Raw genomic sequence first — 17,087 nt, forward strand, 5'->3', positions numbered from 1 at the left:
CAGACAGAAAAGGGTGACAAGCTTCGCCGACAGTTGCCTTAGGGAAAGGTCTGCATTCTGAGGCCAAGAAGATAAAAAAGAAAGGACACAAGATACATCCCAAGTGGCAGAAAATCTAGGCCTAGGAGGACGAGACATCCGAGAACCGCGCAAGAGACGGCAGACCAAAGGATGTTGACCCGCAGGAGTGCCGTCAAAACCTTGATGAGAAGCAGAAATGGCCGATCTGAACAGGCTGATCATGCGATAGGCCTTGCCCTGGTCAAATAAAGAAGACAGGAAATGCAAGATCTCCGTCACAGGGATCCCGAAACGGGATCCAAGTCCCTAGCCACGCACCAGAGAGCCCAAGATCCCCAGGCTGATCTGTAAGATCTTCTGGTTCCTGGGGCCCATGCATTCTCCAAAAGGACTCTAGCTGTTCCCGAAACTCCCGGGACCTCCCAGGGTCCCCTGAAATCCGACATAGCAGCAGGCGCAGGGATCCGTCCAAGAGGAGAGGATGCGGTTGGTGATGCGGACCGCGGAGGAGAGTCTGAGATATCGGGAGCAGGTACGGGATCTCTACCATCATCTCCAGAAGGTGGGGAAACCACGATTGGGAGTTCCAAAATGGGACCAGCAGCACCAGATCCGCCGCATAACGGCGCACTTGAATCAGGGTCCAGGGAATCAGCTGGAAGGGAGGAAACGCGTAGAGCAGGCCTTTGGACCAATCCTGTAGGAACGCGTCCACCGCTTCGGCTTCCGGGTCCGGGCGCCAGCTGTAGAAACGTTGTAGTTGCGTGTTCAGGCGGGAAGCAAACAGGTCGATGCAGAAAGGTCCCCAAACTGACATTAAGGAATGGAACACCGCTGGATCTAACTGCCAGTCGCTGGAATCGGAAAGAAACCGAGAACTCCAATCCGCACGAATATTCTGGACGCCTGGAAGATATTCCGCCAAAACGATCAACTCCTTGTCTAGGCAGTAGTCCCAGAAGTCCTTCGCCAAACGAGACAAGATGGTGGAACGGGTGTCGCCCATGCCGTTGATGTAACGCACCGCCGACACATTGTCCATGCGTAGTTGAATGCAGGATCTGGCCGTGTCTCTCGTGAAGCTCTTGATCGCGAACGAACCAGCCAACAGTTCCAGCGCATTGATATGGAATCCTGCTTCGGCCTCTGACCAACCACCTCCAGTTGTGATCCCCTCGCAGTGAGCTCCCCAGCCAGACAGGCTGGCATCTGAATCCACCACCAAGTCCGGAGGATGCCCGAAAATAGCCTTGCCGTTCCAAGCTTGCAAATTGTGGATCCACCAGGATAGCTCCTTGGTCTCCTCGTCCAGGGAGATCCAATCCGCATAGAAAGCTCCCGCCCGTAGGTGGGAAATTTTCAGGCACTGAAGAGCCCGGTAATGGAGCGGGGCCGGGAAAACCGCCTGGATAGATGAGGCCAGCAGACCTATGATCCTCGCTAGTTGGCGCAAAGGGATCTGGGAAGATGACTTGGCTCTGCACAATTCCTTCCGTATCGACCGAACCTTGGCCGGTGGTAGGCTGAGTGTCCCTGCCGTGGAATCCACCAGAAACCCCAGGAACTCCATCTCGCGAGACGGGGTGAGGCAGGATTTCTCATGATTGAGGAGTAAACCCAGATCCAACAGAAGATCCATGGTCCAGCAAAGGTGATTTAGCAACACCGACCGATTCTGGGCCATGACCAGAATGTCGTCCAAATACACGATGAGGCGAACTCCCCGACTGCGTAGCCATGCCATAGCCGGGCGCATCAGCTTGGTGAAACACCACGGAGCTGAAGAGATGCCGAATGGGAGGCACGTGAACCGCCAAATCCTGTCTTGCCAAGAGAAACAGAGAAGGTTTCTGGACGCGTCCTCGACAGGGACAGTAAGATAAGCGTCCTTCAGGTCCAACTTGACCATCCAATCGCCCACCTGCAGAAGGTCCTGAAGGAGATGGATGCCCTCGATCTTGAAGTGGCGGTATCTGACAAACGCGTTGAGGGCGCGTAAATTGATGACGGGCCGTAGTTGGCCCCCTTTCTTCGCCACTAGAAAAATATTGCTGATTATCGCAAAAGGGGACATCGGAGCCGGCTCTAAGGCTCCCTTGCGGAAAAGATCCGACAGCTCTGAGTCCACCAGTATGCGGCTCTCCACTGACAGCACTACAGGGTGTGGAGGCGGGATGGACAGTGGGGAGGACGTCAGCTCGATGTGGAAACCCCTGACCGTGGATAGGACCCATTGGTCTGAGGTGATACTGGACCAAGCTGGAGAAAAAAGACGTAGTCTGCACCCTACACAAACATTTAAAGAACTGAAATGAGTTGGAAGACTCACCGTAGGGACGTCTGGAATTAGGATTCCCTCTGTATCCTCTTGAACGCCAGGAACTTCCCCGGGAAGGGAAAAAAGATGACGGATCCCGTCTGTGCTCCTGGAAGGCAGATCTCTGAGAGAAGGAGCCTCGGCCCGAACCACAGGACTGAAACTGGGCACGGCCGGACAGGCGGCCCCTAAAGCTGCCGGCCTTGGTAGAGACCCTACCGTGGAAAACTCTCTTCATTGAGCTTTGGGCTTTGTCTAGGGCAGTGAATGCTCCCACAAACCGCCCTAGGTCCTTAATGAAGGACTCTCCAAATAATAGGCCCTGGGCCTCCTTACCAGCCTCAGTAAGAGCTAGGTTAGATAACTTGGGCTCGATTTTGAAAAGAATGGCTTTAAACCTCTCTATAGCTAGGGACGTATTTACGTTTCCCGCTATGCAAATGGCCCGTTGTACCCATTCGCGCAATTCCACAGGATCAACCTGCTTATTCTCGGCTTTTGCCACCTCCGCCAGGTCAAATAATTTAGCTAGCGGCCCAAAGATGTCAAGGAGCTTGTCCTGACAAGATCTCAACGCTGACTCTAGACCCCCTACGCGGGTTCCAACCGGATTTGGCGAAGAACTGCGTCATTTTGGGGTCCACAGCAGGAGTCTCGCATACCTTATTGGGAATGACGGGTCTGGGGCATTCCGCCCTAAGCTTATTGCGAGCCTCTTTGGAAAGAGGGCAGCGCACACGAGCCTCCAAATATTTGGAAACGTGCTCCAACCATAACCACTCAGCAGAACGGGGATGGTGGAGCGAATCCGGGTCAAACAAGGGTTCCCCAGAGGGATCCATTAAAGATGCAGGCATGACTTCTGCAGCGGACACTAGGGAGCTACACCCGGGTAGGGGGTTATTATCCATGACCCCCGAGGGGTCCTCCTCTGCCTCCTCAAAGGCGTCATCCATAGCCTCCTCCTCGGATTCGACCTCAGAGTCGGAATCCAAATCCTGTTGTGCTCTAGCACATTTCCAATTGCGCGTGCGTTCTGCCTGACGCGTACAGGCTCTTTTGCGCGGACCCAGCGCGCCAACAATGGTGGAAACATCATCACCCTTATTTCTTTTTCTGGAGGCAGACGGCCCTGGCCCGGTGGGTGTTGACACCATGGCGGGCTGTGGGGTATGTGAGGTAGCCAGATGAGCAGCAAGGGCCTGGCCAATAGTTTGGGAGATGACCGAAGTCATAGACCCCATGGCTGCAGCAATGGCGCTAGACAGTGACGCCTGAAAATCTATGGATTGATCTCTAGGGATCGGGACATGACCATCCTCCCCCGAAGGGGTTAATTCAACTAGAGGAACGTCCAGCTCTGCAGGGCCCTGGCCACTATGCACAGTTTTAGGCATGCTGACCTGCTGATAATATATCTATAGATGCTGAAATTATGTATAATATATAATATAAGATGCACTAAATAGGCTGTGGACTAATAAGCTGGCGATAGGGATTTGCCCAAGGCCAGTAAGAGAGGAAAAACGCCAGAAAAACCTGAAAAGGAACACCCCAGGGACGGACTGAGGCAGCAGGAGCTCCGATCTGCACAGACACACTGCGGAAGCGGAAGCGCCCGAGATCTCGGGCGCGCCTGCAAGTATGAGAGAGAGCAGACGCAAGCCGGACGGAAGTAAGTAGCGGTGGGAAAATGGGCCGCCAGATAAGGGGAGGGGGAAGAAGAGGGCACAGTACAGGCGAACAAGGTGAAAGCGTCCTACAGACTAAAGAGAGGGAGGCGCAGAATTAACCCCCCAATAGCCACAACAGACGAGGACATGAAAACATACCTAATAAAACAAAGAGTCTACAATATATATATATATATATATATATATACCCCCAAATTGCCCCCAAAAGGGGGAAATGCAGAATACAGATAAAACTAAAACCCAAAATAAAACAATATATATACGTAGGTCTATATGAAAAAAGACAGAAGCAATAAATCACACTACTTATCTCTGCATCAGCAGCAAAGAAAGAGGAGGTTTTGCAGGCGGTGTTGCCTGTTATACTGGGACTATGGGGAGTGGCTGATCACATGTTTCAATATTTTTCTTTGCTGCTATTGGTCAGAGTAAAGAAGGAGAATAGCAATACGAGCCTCCGGGTCTTGTAATAAAATCCTTATCAGAAAGCTTGAACTCACCAACACCGAGTTTATCCATGTAAGTTGCTTTATTCTGTAAGCCAGATAACAGAGTACAGCAGAACAGATGGATTCTGGTATTATGCGGTCAAAAGATGATGCTTTTGTAAGCTTACATGAGAATACATGTGTACCTGTCCAATGCCTGGAGCAGTATGGAAAAGCAGGAAGTGAGGTACACAGAAGAAGGGGTGGAGCAATGAAATGAATGACAGATATGACAAACCAGAAAAACAAGTGCATTACCAGAAACGACCACTAGATGGGAGCATATGACCAAATATAGAATATCATATGAATTAAACTATATAGATTTAACTGCGTAGCAGCACACTCCCCGTCTAGCATTGAAAATGTCACTATTTAAACCATAACGGTAGTTATATAATTGCGAATAAACAACAGTAATTTGCTTGATGTCCGAGGACCTGAAAAACATAAAGAGAACAGACATATAATGCAACAACTAAAATGTAAGGCTTCAAGTGAATCAATTAAAGTTCAAACACTTCTTGCTTGAAGTTTCAGGCAAGATTCAGCAACATAGGCAATAAGTTCATTCTCCAAAGGACAAGAGCAGAACAAGTTCCGTGATAGGCCTGATGAAAGTCTTTACAGTCACTTGTCTTGCAACTTTCACCTCCACCTTGCATACCTTACCGTCATCACTAGGAACGCTCTTCACAATAAGTCACTCGATTCTGACGGCTTGCTGGTCCTTGAGCAGAACGAGATCTCCAACTTGTATGTTAGGGTACTGTCGTTGCCATTTCCTGCGTCCTTGCAGAATGGAATGACACTCCATCTTCCAACGATTCCAGAAGCCGTTGGCAAGGTTCTGTACTCGCTTCCATTGACCAAAGCAGAGATTTCCGTCTTTAAAGTTTCCAGGTGGAACAGGAACGGACCCAAGCTTCTGGGTAAGCAGGGTAGCTGGGGTAAGGATAGTTGGGTTCTCTGGATCCTTGTCAGGTTCTAGAAGACCGAAGACGTCAGCAGTGGTCTCTTCTGTGTGATCTAGCAGGAATTCAGGACCTGTTAACCAGGAAGAACTGGCAAATACACTTGCAGACACTGGCCTAGTAGCATGATCTACAGGATTAATTTCAGATGGGACATAATGCCATTGTTCAGGTTTAAATGATTTCCTGATTCTTTCTACACGGTTGCTGACGTAGACATATAAAAGTTTAGTCTGGTTGTATATGTAGCCCAGAACAACCTTACTGTCTGTGTAGAATTTGGTGTCATCTATCTGAATGTCTAGCTCACGTAATATGACATCTGAGATTTCTACAGCTAGCACAGTAACATAAAGTTCAAGCCTCGGAATTGTGTGCTCAAGCTTAGGTGCTAAATTAGCTTTCCCAAACAGAAACCCTATGTGGGTTTGATTAGAAGAGTCTCTCACCTTGAGGTAGGCAACAGCCGCAATGGCCTCAGTAGATGCATCTGAGAAGATGTGAAGCTCTTTTCTCCGGATCATAGCAAGGGAAGCTGAGGTGTAGCAGCGTGGTATATGGATTCCATCTAAGGCGTGTAGAGATTGCTTCCAGGACTCCCATTTTGAAAGCTTGTCAGATGGCAGTGGAGCATCCCAATCTTTAATAGACTCTGAGAGCTGTATAAGTAAGGCTTTACCTTGTATGGTGATGGGAGCCACAAATCCCATTGGATCGTATGGGCTGTTTACCACTGACAGAACACCACGCTTGGTAAATGGCTTGTCTGTAGAGCTGACTTGAAAGCTGAAAGTGTCCTTTAATAGGTCCACCGTAGGCCCAGACTTCTCTGTATAGGTGGCATGTCCATTCCCAGATTTAAGTCCTTAAACCCTGTGGCATGATCGCCAGGTTGAAAGGCTTTTATAACAGCAACACTATTTGAGGCAATTTTGTGTAGTCTGAGTATAGCCTCAGAAAGCATACCTTGTGTCCTTTGGCTTCTTCGTCTGTAGGTAAAGTCTTAAGTCCATCGTCAACATAAAAGTCTCTCTCAACGAAGTGTCGAGCATCCGCGCCATAATCTTTTTCTCCATCAATGGCAGTCCTTCGTAAACCGTATGTTGCAACAGCGGGTGAGGGACTATTTCCGAAAACATGTACTTTCATGCAGTATTCAATAATCTCATTGTCCATGTTGTTGTCATGGTGCCACAGAAACCTTAAGAAGTTCCTATGGTCTTCGCGTACAATGAAGCAATGAAACATCTGATCAATATCAGCGGTTATGGCAACTGTTTCTCTTCTAAATCTCATAAGTACGCCTACGAGGTTGTTGGTTAGATTCGGGCCAGTGAGAAGAACATCGTTTAGGGATACACCTTGATGCTTGGCACTGGAGTCAAATACTATCCTGATTTGTTTTGGCTTACGTGGATGATACACTCCGAAGAAAGGCAGATACCAGCACTCATCGTGTTCTTGAGGTGGTGGCGCTGGTTCGGCGTGATAATTGTCAAAGATCCTTTTCATAAAGGCGATGAAATAGTCCTTCATTTCAGGCCTGTTCCTTAGTGTTCGTTGAAGTGAGTTAAATCTGGATAAAGCCTGTTCACGATTGGTTGGGAGTTTGGCCCTTGTAGCACGAAGAGGTACTGGTGCAACCCAGATGTTAGACTCATCCTGAAAGAATTCCTTATCCATTATTGAGATGAATTCTCTGTCTTCAACTGACAAGGCTATTTTGTTGTCCTCACTTGTAGTACAAAACACTGTGGTACCTAGGTTGTCATCACAAAGGACAGGAGTAACATCAGGTACTTGGATGATGTCAAGAAGCTTCTCCTTTACTTTATAAAGGTGAGGGCATTGTTTGAAGTGTGATGCACGTCCGTTTCTCAACATGTAAGTTTTGAAGGAGTGGATCTCAGATGGCGTACACATCCTGTCCAAGCATACATCGCCCACTATTACCCAGCCTAGGTCAAGTCTTTGTGCATAAGGGGCGTTGTCAGGCCCATCGCACTGATCGCATACTTTATGTACTCTGAGAATGTCCCTTCTTAACAGGACTAAGATTTCAGCACTCTTGTCCATTGCAGGAATCTCATCAACAAGGTACCTTAAATGAGGATGTTGATACGCAGCTTCTGGAGTGGGAATCTCTTCCCTTTCGTCTGGAAATCTGGTCGCACTCGACTAACGTTGGTAGGGGTATGCCTTTTCCCTCGTTGATAAGAGAGACAATGAATCCACCAACCCTTCCGCTGAAGGTCTCTACACGACCAGAACAGGTTCTGAGAGTATATGGTGTTGTGTGACCCTCTTTGCCAAAGATCTCAAAGAATTTAGGCTTAACCAGGGATCTGTTGCTCTTTTCATCTATTATTACATACATCCTAGCAGCTTTCTCAGGATAATCCCTTGGGTATAGCTTGACTAGGCATATCTTGGCACAGCATTTGTGGTCCTTGCCTTCTCCACAGACTTCTGTACATGAAGAAGAGACATTATCTTTGGTTGGAGCATGACCTTGTTGCTCCCCGCCATGATTTGAGACGGGAGTGTAGGTAGGAAGCTGCTGTGGGTGGTCTGGAAGTGGAGTATGTTGCATGACTGTAACATGTCTGTCGCTACAGCATTCCGTGCACTTGATGACAACTTTACAGTCTTTAGCAAAATGGCTATAAGAAGTACAGCACTTGTAGAATATGCAGAGTTTCCGGAGAATCTCCCTGCACTTTTGTAAAGTCTTTGCCCTAAGCCCACGACATTTCTTAAGAGGTTGAGGCTTATTGTTAATAGGACACTGACGATTAGGGTCTTCATCTCTGTCATCCACAACGCCCTGATCAGAAGGTGAGGTTGTGGAGGTTGAGATGTCTGTCCTTTTAACAGATATAGCTCTATTTAAGTCTCTACATTTTGGTGCTTTGTTATCATACCTTGATGATGGTGAGGATGAAGCAGGCATGTATGTAGGCCATGTATCTGGCAAAGTCATTCATGTCTAGTCTCTCACTCCTTGATGTCAAAGTAACTTGTGGAACCCCTTGGGTGTGAAAGTTCTCTGGTGATGTAGGGTGAGGTTTACTAGGGTAAAATGATGTTGCATGAGCGTTTAACGGTGTAGTCTCTAATGCTTGTGCTGGCTTTGGTTTGAGCTGCAGCTTATTATCAGAAGTCACCTTGTTGACATGAGTTGATCCAGTTTGCTGCATAGATGTACTTGCATTGTAGACTTGAAGAGGCTTAGACATATAGAGCTGAGAGGTGTCTGTGTTGAGAGTCAGAACAGTGTTGTTAGTAGGAGGTACAGGAGATGACTCTGAATCTTTGCAGATGTTATGCTTTAGAACGTATTCACTGGTGCGTTCAGCTGGATCTTCCAGTTCTGCTGGGATAAGGCAGTCTAAATTAGTACTTTGTCCCATTGCTTGTTCAAGGACTTTTAGCCTTGCTAGGGAAGCTGCTTCCTCCCCTTCCATTTGCAGAATCTTTATTTGTGAATCTGCCTCTGCTTGGCGAGCTGCCATCTCTGCTTGTTGAGCTGCCCTTTGAGCTTCCATCTCTGCTTGCTTTCTGGTAAAGAAGCTTTGCGCCTTTTTTGATTCGGCATCAGAGCGGGCCTCTATTAACTTGTCCCTTCTTCTGGAACGAGGGGATCTGGTAGAAAATGCAGTGCGCTTGGTTTTGGTGGATCTGTGAGATCTCCTACTGTTGAGTAATATGGAGTTCTGCCTTAAGCTTAGCATTTTGCACTGCGAGATCCCTTTGTTGGTTCAGTGCATCAGTCCTGGCCAGTTCTGCTGAAGAATCCTCTATATTAGAGTCCTGCAAGAAGGCTGAGTATTTTGCAGACAGCCGCTGGTAGCGTACATACACAGCAAATAGGTGATTTATAGAGTCTCTTATTTGAGCTGGTTGATCATTAGAGTGTGACAAAACTGACATGCAATGTGAGGTTCTGTCCCAGAGGTCTGGCAGATTACTGGAGAACTCATCTCTAGTGGCTTCATAGTTTTCTCTGAGTTTCTGTGTTGGTTTTATTGTACGTTTGGGTCTTACACTCTGTTCGGTAATATCTGCAGAATCTTCTCCCTGTACGTCTGCTGGTTCAGTGCGTTGCTTCAGCCATAAAAGAGTGTTCAGAGCCTTGTCTAGACATTTTTTACAGTTTTGCGAAAAATTGTACTCTCTCTTTAAGAAGACGAACAGCAGCTTAGACAGGTGAGGTAACACAGTGCTATTTAGAGAAACAGTTTTCAACATTCACTTGAAGTGCAGTAAGCTTGTGCGATCATGTGCTTTCACAAGATGGCGGATGGCACTGAGCTTGATTGCAGATTAGGCACACACATATACACAGCAGGCTGTAGGAATTCTATGCATCTTTTGACTATTCTGACTCCGATTGTTGTAATAGCAATTTATCCCTAGTGAGACGCCTATGCCTGGCCTGTATGAGCAGATATAATCCCTGCGGACAATCCTTATCAGATAGCTTGAACTCACCAACACCGAGTTTATCCATGTAAGTTGCTTTATTCTGTAAGCCAGATAACAGAGTACAGCAAAACAGATGGATTCTGGTATTGTGCGGTCAAAAGATGATGCTTTTGTAAGCTTACATGAGAATACATGTGTACCTGTTCAATGCCTGGAGCAGTATGGAGAAACAGGAAGTGAGGTACACAGAAGAAGGGGTGGAGCAATGAAATGAATGACAGATATCACGAACAGAAAAACATGTGCAATACCATAAACGGCCACTAGATGGGAGCATATGACCAAATATAGAATATCATATGAATTAAACTATATAGATTTAACTGCGTAGCAGCGCAATTATACATCAGGGATTCAGGGCATATAATCATTGATTTTAGTCTATCCCTCTCTTCACCAGTAGAGGGGGTCGGTGTGTCCGGAGTCCTCTGGGTTTCAGAAGATGTGTAGATAGAACATGCTCCAGGGGGCAGTATCTGTCAGCACATTGGCTCCTGGCGCCCCCTTGGCGCTGTGCGGGGGACAGTGGGATGGGGGCGTGCAACCGTCACATTCTCCACATTCTTCAGCAGGTTCATTATACATTCAGCGTAACCTTTATAAACAATGGAGCATTTCACTATGTTATGTAGCAGAGCTCGCTGTGCGCAGACTGGATTCTACTACTGCTGCCGGCGCCCCCTTTACTTCAGGTGAGACCCTCGCTCCTTATGATTACTGCCTGGGCTACATGGTGACTTTTTGTAGCGCGACCAGTCCAAATCAATGCTTTCTGCTCAATGTGGACTGCAGCGGTCATTCAATAGTTAAAATCAATCAGTCGCGGTACAAAATGCTGCAGTGCAGCCCAGGCATAACCTGTGGTTATTAGATTGTCAGCTCCGCAGTCATGGAGATGCGTAGAGTTGTGGGCTGGCATGCCTCGCTGCAGCGCCCTCCTGCACTTAATCTTTATAGATAGATAGGCTTTAGGTCTCTTTTCATACCATTTTCAAGCTGTCTGCTTGCTGTCAGTGAATGAGCACCCTCCTGTTTCCATTCAGAGGTAGTAAACCCGGGCGTTACTTTTCCTGCTCTTCTCCAAATGGATACAATTGTATCAAGTCTAGACAATGGTCTGTTATATGAACACCAGACTGACACATTGTAACAAACTACAGAAAGATCTGTGCAGTTACAGCTGAGGTGTCTATATTACAGCCCAGGTTGACCGCCTCTGAATGCATTCACTGACAGCAAGCAGGGAGTTTGGAAATGGAGAAGAATTGAAGCACAAAAAGAATAAGGTAAGACTTCTGCTTGCTTTAAATTTATATAAAAGCTTCCAAAAATTGTCCCTTATCGGGGGCAGATGATGTTTAAACACACGGTGTTATGGGATAAAAAAAAAAAATTAAAACGTGGATTGTTGGGACTAATGGAGTCATTCATTAAGACCTGCATTTTAGACATCGGTCTTGTTAACCCTGCGCTAACACTTGATGCGCCGAATCTATGAAGAGCCGGCAGCCAGTACATGACTAAGGCAGAGCCCCCGGCAGAGCCCCCGGCAGAGCCTAACAGCCTTACATCCACGTCAGCTCCCATCCTGGCCTAAATAAATGTCTACGCCAAAAACTGGTATAGAAAATGATTAATGAGACGGGCCGGCACGCCCTTTTCCTTGCACATGCCACGCGCCTTTTATAGACCTGGCGTAAGTGGCGCGGAAGGGGAAGAAGATTCTGCTGCAAATCCCCTTTGCTACTGAATCTGTGACACATATATGCCAAAAAGTGGCGTCTATCTATTTATAAATGACCCCCTAAGGGTTCAAAAATGATGCCTTGACAGGGTGAGAATGCTGCCCGTACCACACGCAGAAGGGTTAATTGTCAGAAGAAAAATTGGGTTGTTGTGAACAGGACTAGGAAAATTATCCCTTTTAATTGGGAGCAGCAGCAGTGCAGAATGGAAGGGGTAGTAGTAGTAGTAGTAGTAGTAGTAGTAGTAGCAGTACAGTGTAGAAAGGGTAGTAGTAGTGGTAGTAGTAGTGATAGTAGTAGCAATAGTGGTAGTGGTAGTAGTTGCAGTAGTAGTTGTAGTAATAGTGGTAGTAGTAGTGGTAGTAGTAGCAGTAGTAGTAGTGGCAGTACAGTGTAGAAAGGGTAGTAGTAGTGGTAGTAAGAGTGATAGTGGTAGTAGTTGCAGTAGTAGTTGTAGTAATAGTGGTAGTAGTAGTGGTAGTAGTTGCAGTAGTAGTAGTGGCAGTACAGTGTAGAAAGGGTAGTAGTAGTGGTAGTAAGAGTGATAGTGGTAGTAGTTGCAGTAGTAGTTGTAGTAATAGTGGTAGTAGTAGTGGTAGTGGTAGTAATAGCAGTAGTAGTAGTAGCAGCAGTGCAGTGTAGATGTGGAAAAGGAAGGTGGGAGTAGTAGTAGTAGTTGTGGTGGCAGTAGTAGTAGTAGTAATGGTAGTAGTTGTGGTGGTGGTGGTAGTGGTAGCAGCAGTGCAGTGTGGATGTGGAAAGGGTAGGTGAGAGTAGTGGTAGTGGTGGTGGTGGTAGTAATAGTGGTAGTAGTTGAAGTGGTGGTGGTGGTGGTAGCAGCAGTGCAGTGTGGAAAGGGTAGTAGTAGTAGTAGTAACATAGTAACATAGTATATAAGGCCGAAAAAAGACATTTGTCCATCCAGTTCGGCCTGTCATCCTGCAAGTTGATCCAGAGGAAGCCAAAAAAAAAAACCTGTGAGGTAGAAGCCAATTTTCCCCACTTTAGGGGAATAAAAAATTCCTTCCCGACTCCAATCAGGCAATCAGAATAACTCCCTGGATCAACGACCCCTCTCTAGTAGCTATAGCCTGTAATATTATTACACTCCAGAAATACATCCAGGCCCCTCCTGAATTCCATTATTGTACTCACCATCACCACCTCCTCAGGCAGAGAGCTCCATAGTCTCACTGCTCTTACAGTATAGAGTCCATAGTCTCACTGCTCTTACAGTAAAGAGTCTATAGTCTCACTGCTCTTACAGTAAAGAGTCCATAGTCTCACTGCTCTTACAGTAAAGAGTCCATAGTCTCACTGCTCTTACAGTATAGAGTCCATAGTCTCACTGCTCTTACAGTATAGACTCCATAGTCTCACTGCTCTTACAGTATAGAGTCCATAGTCTCACTGCTCTTACAGTAAAGAGTCCATAGTCTCACTGCTCTTACAGTACAGAGTCCATAGTCTCACTGCTCTTACAGTAAAGAGTCCATAGTCTCACTGCTCTTACAGTAAAGAGCCCATAGTCTCACTGCTCTTACAGTAAAGAGTCCATAGTCTCACTGCTCTTACAGTATATAGTCCATAGTCTCACTGCTCTTACAGTATATAGTCCATAGTCTCACTGCTCTTACCGTAAAGAGTCCATAGTCTCACTGCTCTTACAGTAAAGAGTCCATAGTCTCACTGCTCTTACAGTAAAGAGTTCATAGTCTCTCTGCTCTTACAGTATAGAGTCCATAGTCTCACTGCTCTTACAGTAAAGTCCATAGTCTCACTGCTCTTACAGTAGAGTCCATAGTCTTACTGCTCTTACCGTAAAGAGTCCATAGTCTCACTGCTCTTACAGTAAAGAGTCCATAGTCTCACTGCTCTTACAGTAAAGAGTCCATAGTCTCACTGCTCTTACAGTAAAGAGTCCATAGTCTCACTGCTCTTACAGTAAAGAGTCCATAGTCTCACTGCTCTTACAGTAAAGAGTCCATAGTCTCACTGCTCTTACAGTAAAGAGTCCATAGTCTCCCTGCTCTTACAGTATAGAGTCCATAGTCTCACTGCTCTTACAGTAAAGAGTCCATAGTCTCAGTGCTCTTACAGTAAAGAGTCCATAGTCTCACTGCTCTTACAGTAAAGTCCATAGTCTCACTGCTCTTACAGTAAAGAGTCCATAGTCTCACTGCTCTTACAGTAAAGAGTCCATAGTCTCACTGCTCTTACAGTATAGAGTCCATAGTCTCACTGCTCTTACAGTACAGAGTCCATAGTCTCACTGCTCTTACAGTAAAGAGTCCATAGTCTCCCTGCTCTTACAGTATAGAGTCCATAGTCTCACTGCTCTTACAGTAAAGAGCCCATAGTCTCAGTGCTCTTACAGTAAAGAGTCCATAGTCTCCCTGCTCTTACAGTAAAGAGTCCATAGTCTCACTGCTCTTACAGTAAAGAGTCCATAGTCTCACTGCTCTTACAGTAAAGAGTCCATAGTCTCACTGCTCTTACAGTAAAGAGTCCATAGTCTCACTGCTCTTACAGTAAAGAGTCCATAGTCTCACTGCTCTTACAGTAAAGAGTCCATAGTCTCACTGCTCTTACAGTAAGGAGTACATAGTCTCACTGCTCTTACAGTATAGAGTCCATAGTCTCACTGCTCTTACAGTAAACAGTCCATAGTCTCACTGCTCTTACAGTAAAGAGTCCATAGTCTCAGTGCTCTTACAGTAAACAGTCCATAGTCTCACTGCTCTTACAGTAAAGAGTCCATAGTCTCAGTGCTCTTACAGTAAACAGTCCATAGTCTCACTGCTCTTACAGTAAAGAGTCCATAGTCTCACTGCTCTTACCGTAAAGAGTCCATAGTCTCACTGCTCTTACAGTATAGAGTCCATAGTCTCACTGCTCTTACAGTAAAGAGTCCATAGTCTCACTGCTCTTACAGTAAAGAGTCCATAGTCTCACTGCTCTTACAGTAGAGAGTCCATAGTCTCACTGCTCTTACAGTAAAGAGCCCATAGTCTCACTGCTCTTACCGTAAAGAGTCCATAGTCTCACTGCTCTTACAGTAAAGAGTCCATAGTCTCACTGCTCTTACAGTAAAGAGTTCATAGTCTCTCTGCTCTTACAGTATAGAGTCCATAGTCTCACTGCTCTTACAGTAAAGTCCATAGTCTCACTGCTCTTACAGTAGAGTCCATAGTCTTACTGCTCTTACCGTAAAGAGTCCATAGTCTCACTGCTCTTACAGTAAAGAGTCCATAGTCTCACTGCTCTTACAGTAAAGAGTCCATAGTCTCACTGCTCTTACAGTAAAGAGTCCATAGTCTCACTGCTCTTACAGTAAAGAGTCCATAGTCTCACTGCTCTTACAGTAAAGAGTCCATAGTCTCACTGCTCTTACAGTAAAGAGTCCATAGTCTCCCTGCTCTTACAGTATAGAGTCCATAGTCTCACTGCTCTTACAGTAAAGAGTCCATAGTCTCAGTGCTCTTACAGTAAAGAGTCCATAGTCTCACTGCTCTTACAGTAAAGTCCATAGTCTCACTGCTCTTACAGTAAAGAGTCCATAGTCTCACTGCTCTTACAGTAAAGAGTCCATAGTCTCACTGCTCTTACAGTATAGAGTCCATAGTCTCACTGCTCTTACAGTACAGAGTCCATAGTCTCACTGCTCTTACAGTAAAGAGTCCATAGTCTCCCTGCTCTTACAGTATAGAGTCCATAGTCTCACTGCTCTTACAGTAAAGAGCCCATAGTCTCAGTGCTCTTACAGTAAAGAGTCCATAGTCTCCCTGCTCTTACAGTAAAGAGTCCATAGTCTCACTGCTCTTACAGTAAAGAGTCCATAGTCTCATTGCTCTTACAGTAAAGAGTCCATAGTCTCACTGCTCTTACAGTAAAGAGTCCATAGTCTCACTGCTCTTACAGTAAAGAGTCCATAGTCTCACTGCTCTTACAGTAAGGAGTACATAGTCTCACTGCTCTTACAGTAAAGAGTCCATAGTCTCACTGCTCTTACAGTAAACAGTCCATAGTCTCACTGCTCTTACAGTAAAGAGTCCATAGTCTCAGTGCTCTTACAGTAAACAGTCCATAGTCTCACTGCTCTTACAGTAAAGAGTCCATAGTCTCAGTGCTCTTACAGTAAAGAGTCCATAGTCTCACTGCTCTTACAGTAAAGAGTCCATAGTCTCACTGCTCTTACAGTAAAGAGTCCATAGTCTCACTGCTCTTACAGTAAAGAGTCCATAGTCTCACTGCTCTTACAGTAAAGAGTCCATAGTCTCACTGCTCTTACAGTAAAGAGCCCATAGTCTCACCGCTCTTACAGTAAAGAGTCCATAGTCTCACTGCTCTTACAGTAAAGAGTCCATAGTCTCACTGCTCTTACAGTAAAGAGCCCATAGTCTCACCGCTCTTACAGTAAAGAGTCCATAGTCTCACCGCTCTTACAGTAAAGAGTCCATAGTCTCACTGCTCTTACCGTAAAGAGTCCATAGTCTCACTGCTCTTACAGTAAAGAGTCCATAGTCTCACTGCTCTTACAGTAAAGAGTCCATAGTCTCACTGCTCTTACAGTAAAGAGTCCATAGTCTCACTGCTCTTACAGTAAAGAGTCCATAGTCTCACTGCTCTTACAGTAAAGAGTCCATAGATTCACTGCTCTTACAGTAAAGAGTCCACAGTCTCACTGCTCTTACAGTAAAGAGTCCATAGTCTCACTGCTCTTACAGTAAAGAGTCCATAGTCTCACTGCTCATACAGTATATAGTCCATAGTCTCACTGCTCTTACAGTATAGAGTCCATAGTCTCACTGCTCTTACAGTAAAGAGTCCATAGTCTCACTGCTCTTACAGTAAAGAGTCCATAGTCTCACTGCTCTTACAGTAAAGAGTCCATAGTCTCACTGCTCTTACAGTATAGAGTCCATAGTCTCACTGCTCTTACAGTATAGAGTCCATAGTCTCACTGCTCTTACAGTATAGAGTCCATAGTCTCACTGCTCTTACAGTAAAGAGTCCATAGTCTCACTGCTCTTACAGTATAGAGTCCATAGTCTCACTGCTCTTACAGTAAAGAGTCCACAGTCTCACTGCTCATACAGTATATAGACCACAGTCTCACTGCTCTTACAGTAAAGAGTCCACAGTCTCACTGCTCTTACAGTAAAGAGTCCATAGTCTCACTGCTCTTACAGTAAAGAGTCCATAGTCTCACTGCTCTTACAGTAAAGAGTCCATAGTCTCACTGCTCTTACAGTAAAGAATCCTCTTCTATGTTTGTGTACAAACCTTCTTTCCTCCAGACGCAGAGGATGTCCCCTCGTCACAGTCCTGGGGATAAATAGATGATGGGATAGATCTCT

General features: G+C 45.9%; 1 protein-coding gene across 1 annotated transcript in view; it reads left to right on the plus strand.

The window, feature by feature from the left end:
• The first annotated feature begins 10,656 nt into the window (after positions 1-10,656).
• Positions 10,657-17,087, plus strand: part of LOC120994224 (ecto-ADP-ribosyltransferase 5-like) — a 54,194-nt gene continuing 47,763 nt past the window's right edge. The window contains exon 1 of the mRNA XM_040422671.1: positions 10,657-10,674. The gene's annotated coding sequence lies outside the window, so the exon portion shown is untranslated. The remainder of the gene's footprint in view (positions 10,675-17,087) is intronic.

This window comes from Bufo bufo, chromosome 3, assembly GCF_905171765.1.
Source record: "Bufo bufo chromosome 3, aBufBuf1.1, whole genome shotgun sequence".
Lineage (NCBI taxonomy): Eukaryota > Metazoa > Chordata > Amphibia > Anura > Bufonidae > Bufo > Bufo bufo.